This window comes from Lonchura striata, chromosome 11, assembly GCF_050655825.1.
Source record: "Lonchura striata isolate lonStrDom1 chromosome 11, ASM5065582v1, whole genome shotgun sequence".
Classification (NCBI taxonomy): Eukaryota; Metazoa; Chordata; class Aves; order Passeriformes; family Estrildidae; genus Lonchura; species Lonchura striata.
Window position 1 is genome coordinate 3,490,302 of NC_140713.1, and position 13,982 is coordinate 3,504,283.

Below are 13,982 nucleotides of genomic sequence, written 5' to 3' on the forward strand. Positions count from 1 at the left end.
TATCTATGAACAACTGCATAACTATTCTTATATTCTAACCTAAAATGAAAACTTCTTAACCGTCTAAAATACAATCTGCTATTGGGAACGTAGAAACATACAGCCTGAGAATGAATATTACTGTGTTCCCGGGCTGCAACTCTGTCCGAAAAACGCTTGTGGGAAGGGCATGGCAGATGCATTGACCATCCCTTCCAATCCCTCCTCTGACTTCTGCCGTCCTTCGACTCCAGACACGCATCTGGAAGGCTGACTTGATCCAGCTTGTCAAAGAAGTCGGCTACGGCACGCATCCTCTTCCTCCTCATCATCCTTCTCTTCCTTGCAGGCACCGCTGGAGCTCCTCCGCAGGCTGAGCTGTCATTGGCAGAGCTGTCCTGCTTGGGCAACCTGTAGACAGAAAAGAGCACCAGGAGAATCTCCACAGAGGGCCAGAACCACCACTGCTCAATGGCCCAGAGAAACAGGCTGTCCTCGGTGATCTCGGGCACCTCCTGGATCTTCTTCCCCATCTCCTGCAGCATGGCCATCTCCTGCTTGCGCTGCTCCTCGTGCTGGCGCAGGAGCTCCTCGGTGACCTTCACGGTCTGGTCATCCCTCCTACACAGGAACGAGAAGGCGCCCAGCATCACCACGATCTTGGTGAGAGTTCCACCGATGGTCTGGAGGAAGAGGGACAGAAGGGGCTCAGCAGGGCTGGGAGGGAGATGGCTCCTGGGCTAAGGGGCAGGACATGCAGGGCCCTGGGAATGCATGGGAGAGGGAGCTCAAGGGGAAGGTCAGGCCACATCCCTGCAGCCCCGTGGTGGCACCTGCTCTGCCCAAGGTGGTCCCTGCACCCTCACCCCTGCCCCAAAACTCACCATGGCTGCCGATCCTGCCGCCCCAACCCTTGTCTAGCAGAGCCTTCCTCTCGCCTGCTGCACTCGCCGCTGCCTCGAGACGCAGTGAGAGCCAACGGTACCGGCCGCTGTCCCTGGAGCTCCCGGGGACCCTTCCGTGGTTGCCAACGGTGATGCCGCTGAGCACGGAACCCAACGGCACAGCCTGGCCATGGCCCCTGGCCCTGGCTCTGCCCCAGGCAGGCCCAGAGCACCTGAAATCAGCCATCCACGTAGCCCGAGAGCCCCGGAGGCACCTCCTGGTGCCCCTATTACTGCTGTCTCTAACAGCTCATGAGATGGAGGGTAAAACCCCAAGGAAATTCTAGAGCACACAGCAGAACTTCTGGTGCAAAGGATCCCTTCGTATTTCAGTAGTTCTGCTTCTGTAGGTTTATCGCTATCTATATCTATATATCTTACATAAAAATACATTTATATTCCTAACCAAGCAGTTATTAGCATGCAGCTCTTTCATTAAACAAGACTTTTTTATTTTTAAAGCTTTTTTCCCCACCTTCCTTCACTTGCATACAGCAATGATTCTAAAAAGGGAACTTGACTATTTCTTAGTGAGCAACAGTGTACTGAAGGAAAACAATAAGATGTAATAGAAGTTACAGGAACAAACAAATATTCAATGGTCCAATTTGGAGCATATATGTTTGGAAAAACAAGCATAAAAGGAGATATCAAAAATATCACTTTTAAAAGTGTGGCACAAGGTTCATAAAATTTCTACTTTGTAACACTCTTGTCCACTTATATTTTTTTTTAATGTTTATTTCTTCTCAGCTATTTTTACTAAAAATAAAATATTTTAACAAGGCTTGTACAGCTTGATTGCAGATGAAGATGGCTAACTTCACAACTGAATTTCAATGAGCAGCAATTTCATCAGCTGATAAGTGTACCCAAATAAACAATGAGATTTTAACATGCATTAAACTGATTACAATGTACTATTGGGAAACAGGTTCTGAAACAGCCACCTAAGGCATAAAAATTGCGATTCAAATGGTGAACACAAGTGTAATTATGGGGTTTTTCCCAATACCTGTTCACAGGAACACGACAAATTAATGCAGTTGCTGAAACATTTTATAAGGAAGGATCCTTAAAAATTCCTCTTTTGAGATCTGTCTCCTCATAAAAGAGGTAGGATATCTTGTCAAACACTATGATTCTGATGCTGGAACTGTGTGAATTCTTTACACTTTTCTTCAGAATGGTGATTTAGTGAAAATAATCTGACAGGTTTGTTGAATATTTGAAAATCAGTTAAATATGTGAAAATTATAACACTTCAAAACAAACAGCATAAATAGAGAAAAAATAAACAGTACGGGCATTACTGACCTGACTTTTTCCCATCCTACTATAACTTACATGTTCAAATGTAAATTCATGACAGTTTGTCAATAAAAATACCAACTCCAGTGCCACAAGTAGGATGAAATTCCACGAACAGAAAGTTTAATCAGGTGGGAGTTTCCCCCTTCCCAGCGATGATTAGGTTAAAATACAACATTCCTTCACTATGTTCTAAACTACTCCAAATCCAAGTTCCAGGGCCAGCAGCCTTTGAACTGCGGAGGAAGCTCAGCTTTGAGCAGAATAATTCTCGGGTCTTGTGTGCTGCAATCATCGTTCTCCAAACCAGAAATTTGCTGCAGAAATGTTGTCAGTGCTTTCAATATAGCTCAACAAATCTCTTTCAAGGAGAAAGAATGATGTCACTTGAACATGAAGATAGCTGTCTGAAACACATCATTGGCTGCTGGACCATTACCTAACAATTATAAATGGCACAACATTAACTAGAAGGAAATGTCTGCGTATGTGCTCTCAGAGTCACCAACACTGGATCTCCTTCCGTAAATGTTTAATATTTTAATTTTAATTATGATTTACTATATAGTATTCAATTAACATAATTAATATTTATGAAGACTGGAAAGAGCTGTATTGTGCCTCGATCAAGTATGCAGGTGACCTAAAACTCTGTGGAGGAAAAGATTATGGCACATGATGCAACTGAATTACAGTGACGGGGAAGCACTAGGAACCAGTCGTGGAACAGTGGGATTTCTGCAGTGTTTGTAAATATAGGTGTGTGTAGGTCTAGACCATTACAAACTCCCTGTCTCTATTCATATACACGCACCTGCAGACCTGTATGCGTGCACAATTTAACTGTTCAAATACAGCTTTGGCACAAGTTGACCCTAATTACACTTTAAAGATTCTTGAGCAGAGAATTCTGCCTAAAGGAAGGAGGTAATGTAAGCAAAAGAAAAAGGCTGGGGGCTTAATTCCAAAGCATTACTGGAAAAAGAAATCTCACTGATTCCACTTAGAATCTACACAATCCAGATACTGAAGGGATGTTTTTAGGCATAGTGAGGGTGGAGCAAAACACGGAAAGGTTAAGAGAGACAGGAAATAAGGACATTCTAACTGAACAGCAAGACAAAAAAGATCTAACACTTTTTCTTTCTGTCCAGTAAGTATCAAGTAACAAAATATTAACTGGAAGAAACAAAAAGCAGACTTTTCCAAAGTTTCAGACTACAGGCATGATGAGTCCCTAGAATAAAACCAGACTAAAATATCAGTAATATTAGTTTGTCTCCAACCTAGACCTCAGAAAACTAAAACAACCGAACCATGGGGAGTCAGAAAGGCTCTTGTAACACAGTGACAATCAGAATAACAATACCAAGCAACTAACCTTTTATGTAACACAGCTAACAAATAACTCAATCAATGAATACACCTGTATGTTTGTACACATATACTGCAAATTGGGCATCCAGAGATTTAGGGTACAACTGCACAAATAGTGTAGAGGAAAACATCCGCAAGCAGTAAAATTGGCACAGAAGACAAAGCATGAAGAGCAGGCAGGAAGGATGTCCAGGAAAACCAAATTTATCCTGCAGAAAACGCAGAAAGTGTCTCACCAAACCAAAGTGATCCTGCGGAGTAAGGGAGAAGCATGCCTGGCAAAAACCAGAATTCCAAGACTACAAAGTGAAAAGAACTGTGACAAGATGCTGTGGGAAAAAGAAACCACTAAGGACAGATGAAAAACTGCAGGCCGCAAAAAACAAAAATATCCTCCTTCATTTCCAGCTTTTCTTGCTGATGAGCTTTCACCTCTGATTTCTGCAAGTGGGACCATCAAGGGCTATCAGTGCAGCCTGTATGGGACTGGGCCATGGGCTCCCTTCCACTGGCATTTTATGGGAAACTTAAGAACTCCTCCACTGGACACCTGTTGCTAACGACTGACAGCAATTAAGGACTACCCATTGCTCATGGTATTGTATTATTGCTGGATATCAATGTAATGAATCGTTGCTTTGAAATTGCCCTTATTTATTGGCTCTCTATAAACACTCCCTTTACTGCGGCCTCTTTCCCCCTGATACAGGCAAGGTGCAATGTACAGACACACACATGCATATATTCTATCGGAAAATTTCCTGTATTTATCTCCAAAGATAACATTTTGTCACAACTGGAAAAAATCCCAGGGAGTTTCTCACCATGTTTACATTGGTACTTAAAGGTTTTTAAAGCTACTTATAAGGATTTTTTCAGGTTGTGCTCCAAAGCATAACCTGAACAAGAACAAGAAACTCTGGAAATGGAATATTAACAAAATCACTAGTTCAGCACCATGTAAGAGCTCTGCTCTTCAGGAATATGAACCTAGTTTAAAAATGATGACTCCTACCCTCACCCTAGTAAACAAAATTGCATCTGTAACTGAAAAATTAAATGCAGAAACAGTCAGATGAAGTGTTATTAGCTACAATATTATGAAAGTGTCTCACCTTGCTTTTATGAAGGGGGTCATTGTGTTGCCAAGATAATGTTTAGCCCCAGCCTGAGCTGAGTTAAACTCACAGAATGTGACATTTCTGCCTTGTTGAAAGGTAACAGGAGCAGATGTCTTTATGCTCAGTGCATGCCCTGTAAAAGGAAGAGGAGGACACAGGTTATATGCAGCAAATGCGTGTTTTGCTGGAAAAGGGGTTTCTGCTGGCTCAGAAGCAGCAGGCACTGGAAGGAAGCATCCACGGAAGGAAGGCCTTCCTTCATAGCCCCTGAATGGGACCTTAATTTACCATCTATGGTCACTTGAAGGTGTTTCTCAGGCTCCTCAAAAATGTGTGTTAATCCCTCTCTGGAAGTGTAAAAAAATATCTTCATATGCTTCAGGACACATTCATTTTGACAGGTAACATTTTTAAGGTCAGTCTGACAACCATAAAAGGAACTTGGTGAATACTTAATATCTTGTTTTCCCTTGTGCGGGCCGTTAATCCATTGGATTAATCTCATCTGCTACGTATTATTGGCTCTCACCCCTAATGAAGAAAGGATATAATCATAGCTGATAGCTGCAAGAGTTTTGTGCTGTGTTGTTTAACTTATTCTCCAATGTCATGGTTTGACACTGGCACAATGCCAGTGCCCCCATGAAAATGTGATCCCTCCCTTGAATGCTGTGAAGTGGAGTCTAGAACAGAGCAAAGCAGGCCCAAGCTTAATAATAATAGAAAAAAACTGTATTAAACTACTACTACAAAAGAAAAGAGAAAACTAAAGAAGGAAAGAAAAACCACACAAAGATCAAATGAAAACCTTGCAAAACATTCCTCCCCCCACCACCCAACTCCAACAAACCACAGTGAGACACAATCTCGACCCCAATCAGGTTTCCACCCCCCAAACAATCAATACTCAGTCCATCGAGGGAACAGAGTCTCTCCTGTGCCACAGAGCCCCCAAGGAAACACAGCTCCACATCCTGTGCTTCCATGTCACACATGGCACCGCCCGGAGGAAAAGTTTGCCATGGTGACCCTTCTCCTTTCCATGCACAGTGCTCTCACCACCAAATGCATGGATGGACCGACTGCTTTTAGGATTTTTCCATTCAAGGATGCCCTGCCAAGAGGGGAGAAAACAACAGTTCAGTTTTTCATTGTTTGGGACCACAGTCCCCCCCATTTTCCCCTGGGGCCGAGGGCTCAAGAACAGAGATCTTCTTCTCTTCGCTTTCCTTTCCAGGACAAGGGGGTGCCACCACAAACCCTCTAACCTTTTCTCTGTTCACTCCAATTTTGTCTTTTTTCCCAGCTGAAGCAGGTCTATTGACTCACTGGCATCCTCCCAAAACACAGTCCCTCTTGGAGGAGAAGATTGGTTCAGGTTGTGGCTAACACGGAAAAGTCCAGCCAAAGCCACTCCTTGTCCCCCTTCCACCTAGAATTCCTCCTTCTAACATCCCAGGGTCCAAGGTGTCCCTCTTTCCTCTCTTTCAATTCGAGGAGGGGAAAGGAAAATTCACAAAGCTTTCATTTCTCAAGGAAGGGTTAAAAGTCCAAACTCCCAGGACGGCTCGATGCCCAGACATCCAGCAACTCCCACGCGACTGGGCACCTTGCAGCTTCCCCCCCCACCCCGCTCCTCCTTCCTCGCGGTGGAATTGCTGACAAACTGCCGCTGTCTTCCCGCTGGGGGGGAATGGAGACATCCCAGATTTCTTCCACCCTTCCATCTGCGGGGGCCAGCCCGGTTCCAGTCCTTCCACCCTTCGGCCTTACCTTTATCAGGCCATGGGGCTTTCCCCTGCCCCGCCCAGCTCGTTGCTGGGCAGGGGAGAGCCCACACTGCACGCTGACCGGAACCAAAGAGAGCGAGTTCCCCTGGGAATTCTGCTTTTAACCCTCTGTGTTCTCAGAGGCGTGTCCACCTTTAATTGGACAATATCTAAATTGACCTCTTCCTTCCGGAAAAAATTCTCTTTCCGTGTCAAACCACAACAGCCAAAAATAAAAAATAGCTCAGAAGCACATAATGCATTTAACATAGAAAGGATAAGCAGAAGTTGTGCATTATATAGTACACGGGGAAAAAAAAGGACATCAAAGTGGAAAAGGTTTGCTCCAATCCTCCCCAAACGTTATACATGACGATCTAGCTTCTACCCATCATGAAAAAAGGCTATGAAAAATTCCTACCCAAATTCATCAATTTGCATTTCTCACCAGCCAAACCAGCAGATGGTCCTAACCAAAATCCAGCAGAAGCTGCAAATGCTTTTTGTGCAACCTGATTCTGATCCAACAGTCCTGCTCATGATTGGCATTAATACCTAGGAATACTGTAATATTTATTTATAACCTTACATTCATCTTCATTGCACTGTGGGGGCAGTTGCTCACAATTTTATAGTATCAAGTCCAAAGCTGTTTCTAGTGCTAGAAGCAGACATTCATTTCAATATTAGCACTCTGTGACTTCACTGCAGGACTTGGGAAAAGTACAAATTATTTCATCTACTCTCTTGCTTTAATTTAAGAGCCGGACACTCCAAAAGAGGTTTGCTCCCCTTTTAATTTTATCCAATCTTTTTTTATCAACAAGGAGAGGCGAATGTGAGTAGGCACAAGGGAAAAATAACAAAAAACAAAAAACAAAAAAAAAAGAAAAAGGAAAGGAAAGGAAAGAGCAGCAGGCATTAAATAGCGATAATCAGCAGGTACAAAGCTGCTGAACGCGGCGGCCTGCCCGGATCCAGGAGAACAAGCCCGGCCCAAGCCCCTCCCGCGATGGCCCCGCCTGTGGGGAGGCAGAGGGGGAGCGGCGGCCAAACCCCGCTGGGCTCAGCCTTTGCCCAGAAGAGAAGCCCGGCAGGGCGGGAGCTCGTGGAGCAGCTCTGGCCGCAGGTGGGAATCTCGGGCACTGCCCGGGAGCTGCGGCCCCTCGCCGGGAGCCTCCCCGCCCGCCCGGAGCCGCGGCGGTGCCGGCGCGGGCTCAGCGCGGCCTCCGCCGCCTCTCCCGCCCCGCGCCGCCTCCGCCGCTGCCGCGCGGCCGTTCCGGAGCCGCCGGGCTGCGCGGCCTCAAACGCTCTCCCCAGACGGGCCCCAGCCAGCTCCGGGCCCGTGCTGCCCGCAGGCCTCGGCAAAGGCACCCTCCGACACCTGGCCTGAGGGAACGCGGCTTCCCGGGCCGCTGCCGCCGCTGCTGCCGTCGGAAACGTGCCCGGAGCCGGCCCCTCTCAGGCAGGAGCCGGACAAGTGCGCGCCTCGTGCTGCCGCGGCTCTGCCGGCCCGAGGGAAAGGTGGGAGAGCGCAGCCTCGGGCCCTTGGAGAGCGCATCCCTTCACGGCGTGAGGGGCGGCTCCGTGACAACGGGCTCTGCGTGCTACTGCTGAACACCTCTTCCAATAAACCAGCTGTCGCTGCAAGGAAGAAATTGTATTGCTTCCTCTGTTTCCTATAAAAATGTCTTACACCGTTGGGGTACAGGACAAAATTCCAAAGAGTACGCCACTTGTGAAACAAGGCAAATGTATTTATTTACAGATTCTAGCATCTTTAAAAACTACAACTTGCAAACATTGAAACAAAACAAAGGTTTAATTTAATAAAGTACTAGGGACATTACAATGAACAAGACTTTTAGTGGATAGCACAGCACATTTAGTTAGGTATTTTAGTTAGCTACATTTTTTGCTTTAATAGCTCTAAATTCTACATCCTATTTTTAAACAATTTTACTAATATTCCTATAATAGTAAGATGTTCTATATAATACACTTATAGACTATACTTAAAATGAAAACTCTTAAACATCTAAAATACAATCTAGATTGGGAAAGGTAACCTATATAATCTAACAATGATTACTACTCTATTCCTTAGATTGAACTCTAAGCATGTTTATATAGCATTACATTTGTTGCTTACATAGCACTACTTCCTATCTATGAACAACTGCATAACTATTCTTATATTCTAACCTAAAATGAAAACTTCTTAACCGTCTAAAATACAATCTGCTATTGGGAACGTAGAAACATACAGCCTGAGAATGAATATTACTGTGTTCCCGGGCTGCAACTCTGTCCGAAAAACGCTTGTGGGAAGGGCATGGCAGATGCGTTGACCATCCCTTCCAAAACCTCCTCTGACTTCTGCCGTCCTTCGACTCCAGACACGCATCTGGAAGGCTGACTTGATCCAGCTTGTCAAAGAAGTCGGCTACGGCACGCATCCTCTTCCTCCTCATCATCCTTCTCTTCCTTGCAGGCACCGCTGGAGCTCCTCCGCAGGCTGAGCTGTCGTTGGCAGAGCTGTCCTGCTTGGGCAACCTGTAGACAGAAAAGAGCACCAGGAGAATCTCCACAGAGGGCCAGAACCACCACTGCTCAATGGCCCAGAGAAACAGGCTGTCCTCGGTGATCTCGGGCACCTCCTGGATCCTCTTCCCCATCTCCTGCAGCATGGCCATCTCCTGCTTGCGCTGCTCCTCGTGCTGGCGCAGGAGCTCCTCGGTGACCTTCACGGTCTGGTCATCCCTCCTACACAGGAACGAGAAGGCGCCCAGCATCACCACGATCTTGGTGAGAGTTCCACTGATGGTCTGGAGGAAGAGGGACAGAAGGGGCTCAGCAGGGCTGGGAGGGAGATGGCTCCTGGGCTAAGGGGCAGGACATGCAGGGCCCTGGGAATGCATGGGAGAGGGAGCTCAAGGGGAAGGTCAGGCCACATCCCTGCAGCCCCGTGGTGGCACCTGCTCTGCCCAAGGTGGCCCCTGCACCCTCACCCCTGCCCCAAAACTCACCATGGCTGCCGATCCTGCCGCCCCAATCCTTGTCCAGAAGAGCTTTCCTCTCGCCTGCTGCACTCGCCGCTGCCTCGAGACGCAGTGAGAGCCAACGGTACCGGCCGCTGTCCCTGGAGCTCCCGGGGACCCTTCCGTGGTTGCCAACGGTGATGCCGCTGAGCACGGAACCCAACGGCACAGCCTGGCCATGGCCCCTGGCCCTGGCTCTGCCCCAGGCAGGCCCAGAGCACCTGAAATCAGCCATCCACGTAGCCCGAGAGCCCCGGAGGCACCTCCTGGTGCCCCTATTACTGCTGTCTCTAACAGCTCATGAGATGGAGGGTAAAACCCCAAGGAAATTCTAGAGCATACAGCAGAACTTGTGGTGCAAAGGATCCCTTCGTATTTCAGTAGTTCTGCTTCTGTAGGTTTATCGCTATCTATATCTATATATCTTACATAAAAATACATTTATATCCCTAACCAAGCAGTTATTAGCATGCAGCTCTTTCATTAAACAAGACTTTTTTATTTTTAAAGCTTTTTTCCCCACCTTCCTTCACTTGCATACAGCAATGATTCTAAAAAGGGAACTTGACTATTTCTTAGTGAGCAACAGTGTACTGAAGGAAAACAATAAGATGTAATAGAAGTTACAGGAACAAACAAATATTCAATGGTCCAATTTGGAGCATATATGTTTGGAAAAACAAGCATAAAAGGAGATATCAAAAATATCACTTTTAAAAGTGTGGCACAAGGTTCATAAAATTTCTACTTTGTAACACTCTTGTCCACTTATATTTTTTTTTAATGTTTATTTCTTCTCAGCTATTTTTACTAAAAATAAAATATTTTAACAAGGCTTGTACAGCTTGATTGCAGATGAAGATGGCTAACTTCACAACTGAATTTCAATGAGCGGCAATTTCATCAGCTGATAAGTGTACCCAAATAAACAATGAGATTTTAACATGCATTAAATTGATTACAATGTACTATTGGGAAACAGGTTCTGAAACAGCCACCTAAGGCATAAAAATTGCGATTCAAATGGTGAACACAAGTGTAATTATGGGGTTTTTCCCAATACCTGTTCACAGGAACACGACAAATTAATGCAGTTGCTGAAACATTTTATAAGGAAGGATCCTTAAAAATTCCTCTTTTGAGATCTGTCTCCTCATAAAAGAGGTAGGATATCTTGTCAAACACTATGATTCTGATGCTGGAACTGTGTGAATTCTTTACACTTTTCTTCAGAATGGTGATTTAGTGAAAATAATCTGACAGGTTTGTTGAATATTTGAAAATCAGTTAAATATGTGAAAATTATAACACTTCAAAACAAACAGCATAAATAGAGAAAAAATAAACAGTACGGGCATTACTGACCTGACTTTTTCCCATCCTACTATAACTTACATGTTCAAATGTAAATTCATGACAGTTTGTCAATAAAAATACCAACTCCAGTGCCACAAGTAGGATGAAATTCCACGAACAGAAAGTTTAATCAGGTGGGAGTTTCCCCCTTCCCAGCGATGATTAGGTTAAAATAGAACATTCCTTCACTATGTTCTAAACTACTCCAAATCCAAGTTCCAGGGCCAGCAGCCTTTGAACTGCGGAGGAAGCTCAGCTTTGAGCAGAATAATTCTCGGGTCTTGTGTGCTGCAATCATCGTTCTCCAAACCAGAAATTTGCTGCAGAAATGTTGTCAGTGCTTTCAATATAGCTCAACAAATCTCTTTCAAGGAGAAAGAATGATGTCACTTGAACATGAAGATAGCTGTCTGAAACACATCATTGGCTGCTGGACCATTACCTAACAATTATAAATGGCACAACATTAACTAGAAGGAAATGTCTGCGTATGTGCTCTCAGAGTCACCAACACTGGATCTCCTTCCGTAAATGTTTAATATTTTACCTTTAATTATGATTTACTATTTGATTTAATATTTAATTAACATAATTAATATTTATGAAGACTGGAAAGAGCTGTATTGTGCCTCGATCAAGTATGCAGGTGATCTAAAACTCTGTGGAGGTAAAAATTATGACACATGATGCAACTGAATTACAGTGACGGGGAGGCACTAGGAACCAGTCGTGGAACAGTGGGATTTCTGCAGTGTTTGTAAATATAGGTGTGTGTAGGTCTAGACCATTACAAACTCCCTGTCTCTATTCATATACACGCACCTACAGACCTGTATGCGTGCACAATTTAATTGTTCAAATACAGCTTTGGCACAAGTTGACCCTAATTACACTTTAAAGATTCTTGAGCAGAGAATTCTGCCTAAAGGAAGGAGGTAATGTAAGCAAAAGAAAAAGGCTGGGGGCTTAATTCCAAAGCATTACTGGAAAAAAAATCTCACTGATTCCACTTAGAATCTACACAATCCAGATACTGAAGGGATGCTTTTAGGCATAGTGAGGGTGGAGCAAAACACGGAAAGGTTAAGAGAGACAGGAAATAAGGGCATTCTAACTGAACAGCAAGACAAAACAGATCTAACATTTTTTCTTTCTGTCCAGTAAGTATCAAGTAACAAAATATTAACTGGAAGAAACAAAAGGCAGACTTTTCCAAAGTTTCAGACTACAGGCATGATGAGTCCCTAGAATAAAACCAGACTAAAATATCAGTAATATTAGTTTGTCTCCAACCTAGACCTCAGAAAACTAAAACAACCGAACCATGGGGAGTCAGAAAGGCTCTTGTAACACAGTGACAATCAGAATAACAATACCAAGCAACCAACCTTTTATGTAACACAGCTAACAAATAAATCAATCAATGAATACACATGTGTGTTTGTACACATATACTGCAAATTGGGCATCCAGAGATTTAGGGTACAACTGCACAAATAGTGTAGAGGAAAACATCCGCAAGCAGTAAAATCGGCACAGAAGACAAAGCATGAAGAGCAGGCAGGAAGGATGTCCAGGAAAACCAAATTTATCCTGCAGAAAACGCAGAAAGTGTCTCACCAAACCAAAGTGATCCTGTGGAGTAAGGGAGAAGCATGCCTGGCAAAAACCAGAATTCCAAGACTACAAAGTGAAAAGAACTGTGACAAGATGCTGTGGGAAAAATAAACCACTAGGGACAGATGAAAAACTGCAGGCCGCAAAAAAAAAAAAAAAATATCCTCCTTCATTTCCAGCTTTTCTTGCTGACGAGCTTTCACCTCTGATTTCTGCAAGTGGGACCATCAAGGACTATCATTGCTGCCTGTATGGGACTGGGCCATGGGCTCCCTTCCACTGACATTTTATGGGAAACTTAAGAACTCCTACACTGGACACCTGTTGCTAACGACTGACAGCAATTAAGAACTACCCATTGCTCATGGTATTGTATTATTGCTGAATATCAATGTAATGAATCGTTGCTTTGAAATTGCCCTTATTTATTGGCTCTCTATAAACACTCCCTTTACTGCGGCCTCTTTCCCCCTGACACAGACAAGGTGCAATGTACAGACACACACATGCATATATTCTATCAGAAAATTTCCTGTATTTATCTCCAAAGATAACATTTTGTAACAACTGGAAAAAATCCCAGGGAGTTTCTCACCATGTTTACATTGGTACTTAAAAGTTTTTAAAGCTACTTATAAGGATTTTTTCAGGTTGTGCTCCAAAGCATAACCTGAACAAGAACAAGAAACTCTGGAAATGGAATATTAACAAAATCACTAGTTCAGCACCATGTAAGAGCTCTGCTCTTCAGAAATATGAACCTAGTTTAAAAATGATGACTCCTACCCTCACCCTAGTAAACAAAATTGCATCTGTAACTGAAAAATTCAATGCAGAAACAGTCAGATGAAATGTCATTAGCTACAATATTATGAAAGTGTCTCAGCTTGCTTTTATGAAGCGGGTCATTGTGTTGCCAAGATAATGTTTAGCCCTAGCCTGAGCTGAGTTAAACTCACAGAATATGACATTTCTGCCTTGTTGAAAGGTAACAGGAGCAGATGTCCTCATGCTCAGTGCATGCCCTGTAAAAGGAAGAGGAGGACACAGGTTATATGCAGCAAATGCGTGTTTTGCTGGAAAAGGGGTTTCTGCTGGCTCAGAAGCAGCAGGCACTGGAAGGAAGCATCCACGGAAGGAAGGCCTTCCTTCATAGCCCCTGAATGGTACCTTAATTTACCATCTATGGTCACTTGAAGGTGTTTCTCAGGCTCCTCAAAAATGTGTGTTAATCCCTCTCTGGAAGTGTAAAAAAATATCTTCATATGCTTCAGGACACATTCATTTTGACAGGTAACATTTTTAAGGTCAGTCTGACAACCATAAAAGGACTTGGTGAATACTTAGTATCTTGTTTTCCCTTGTGCGGGACGTTAATCCATTGGATTAATCTCATCTGCTACGTATTATTGGCTCTCACCCCTAATGAAGAAAGGATATAATCATAGCTGTTAGCTGCAAGAGTTT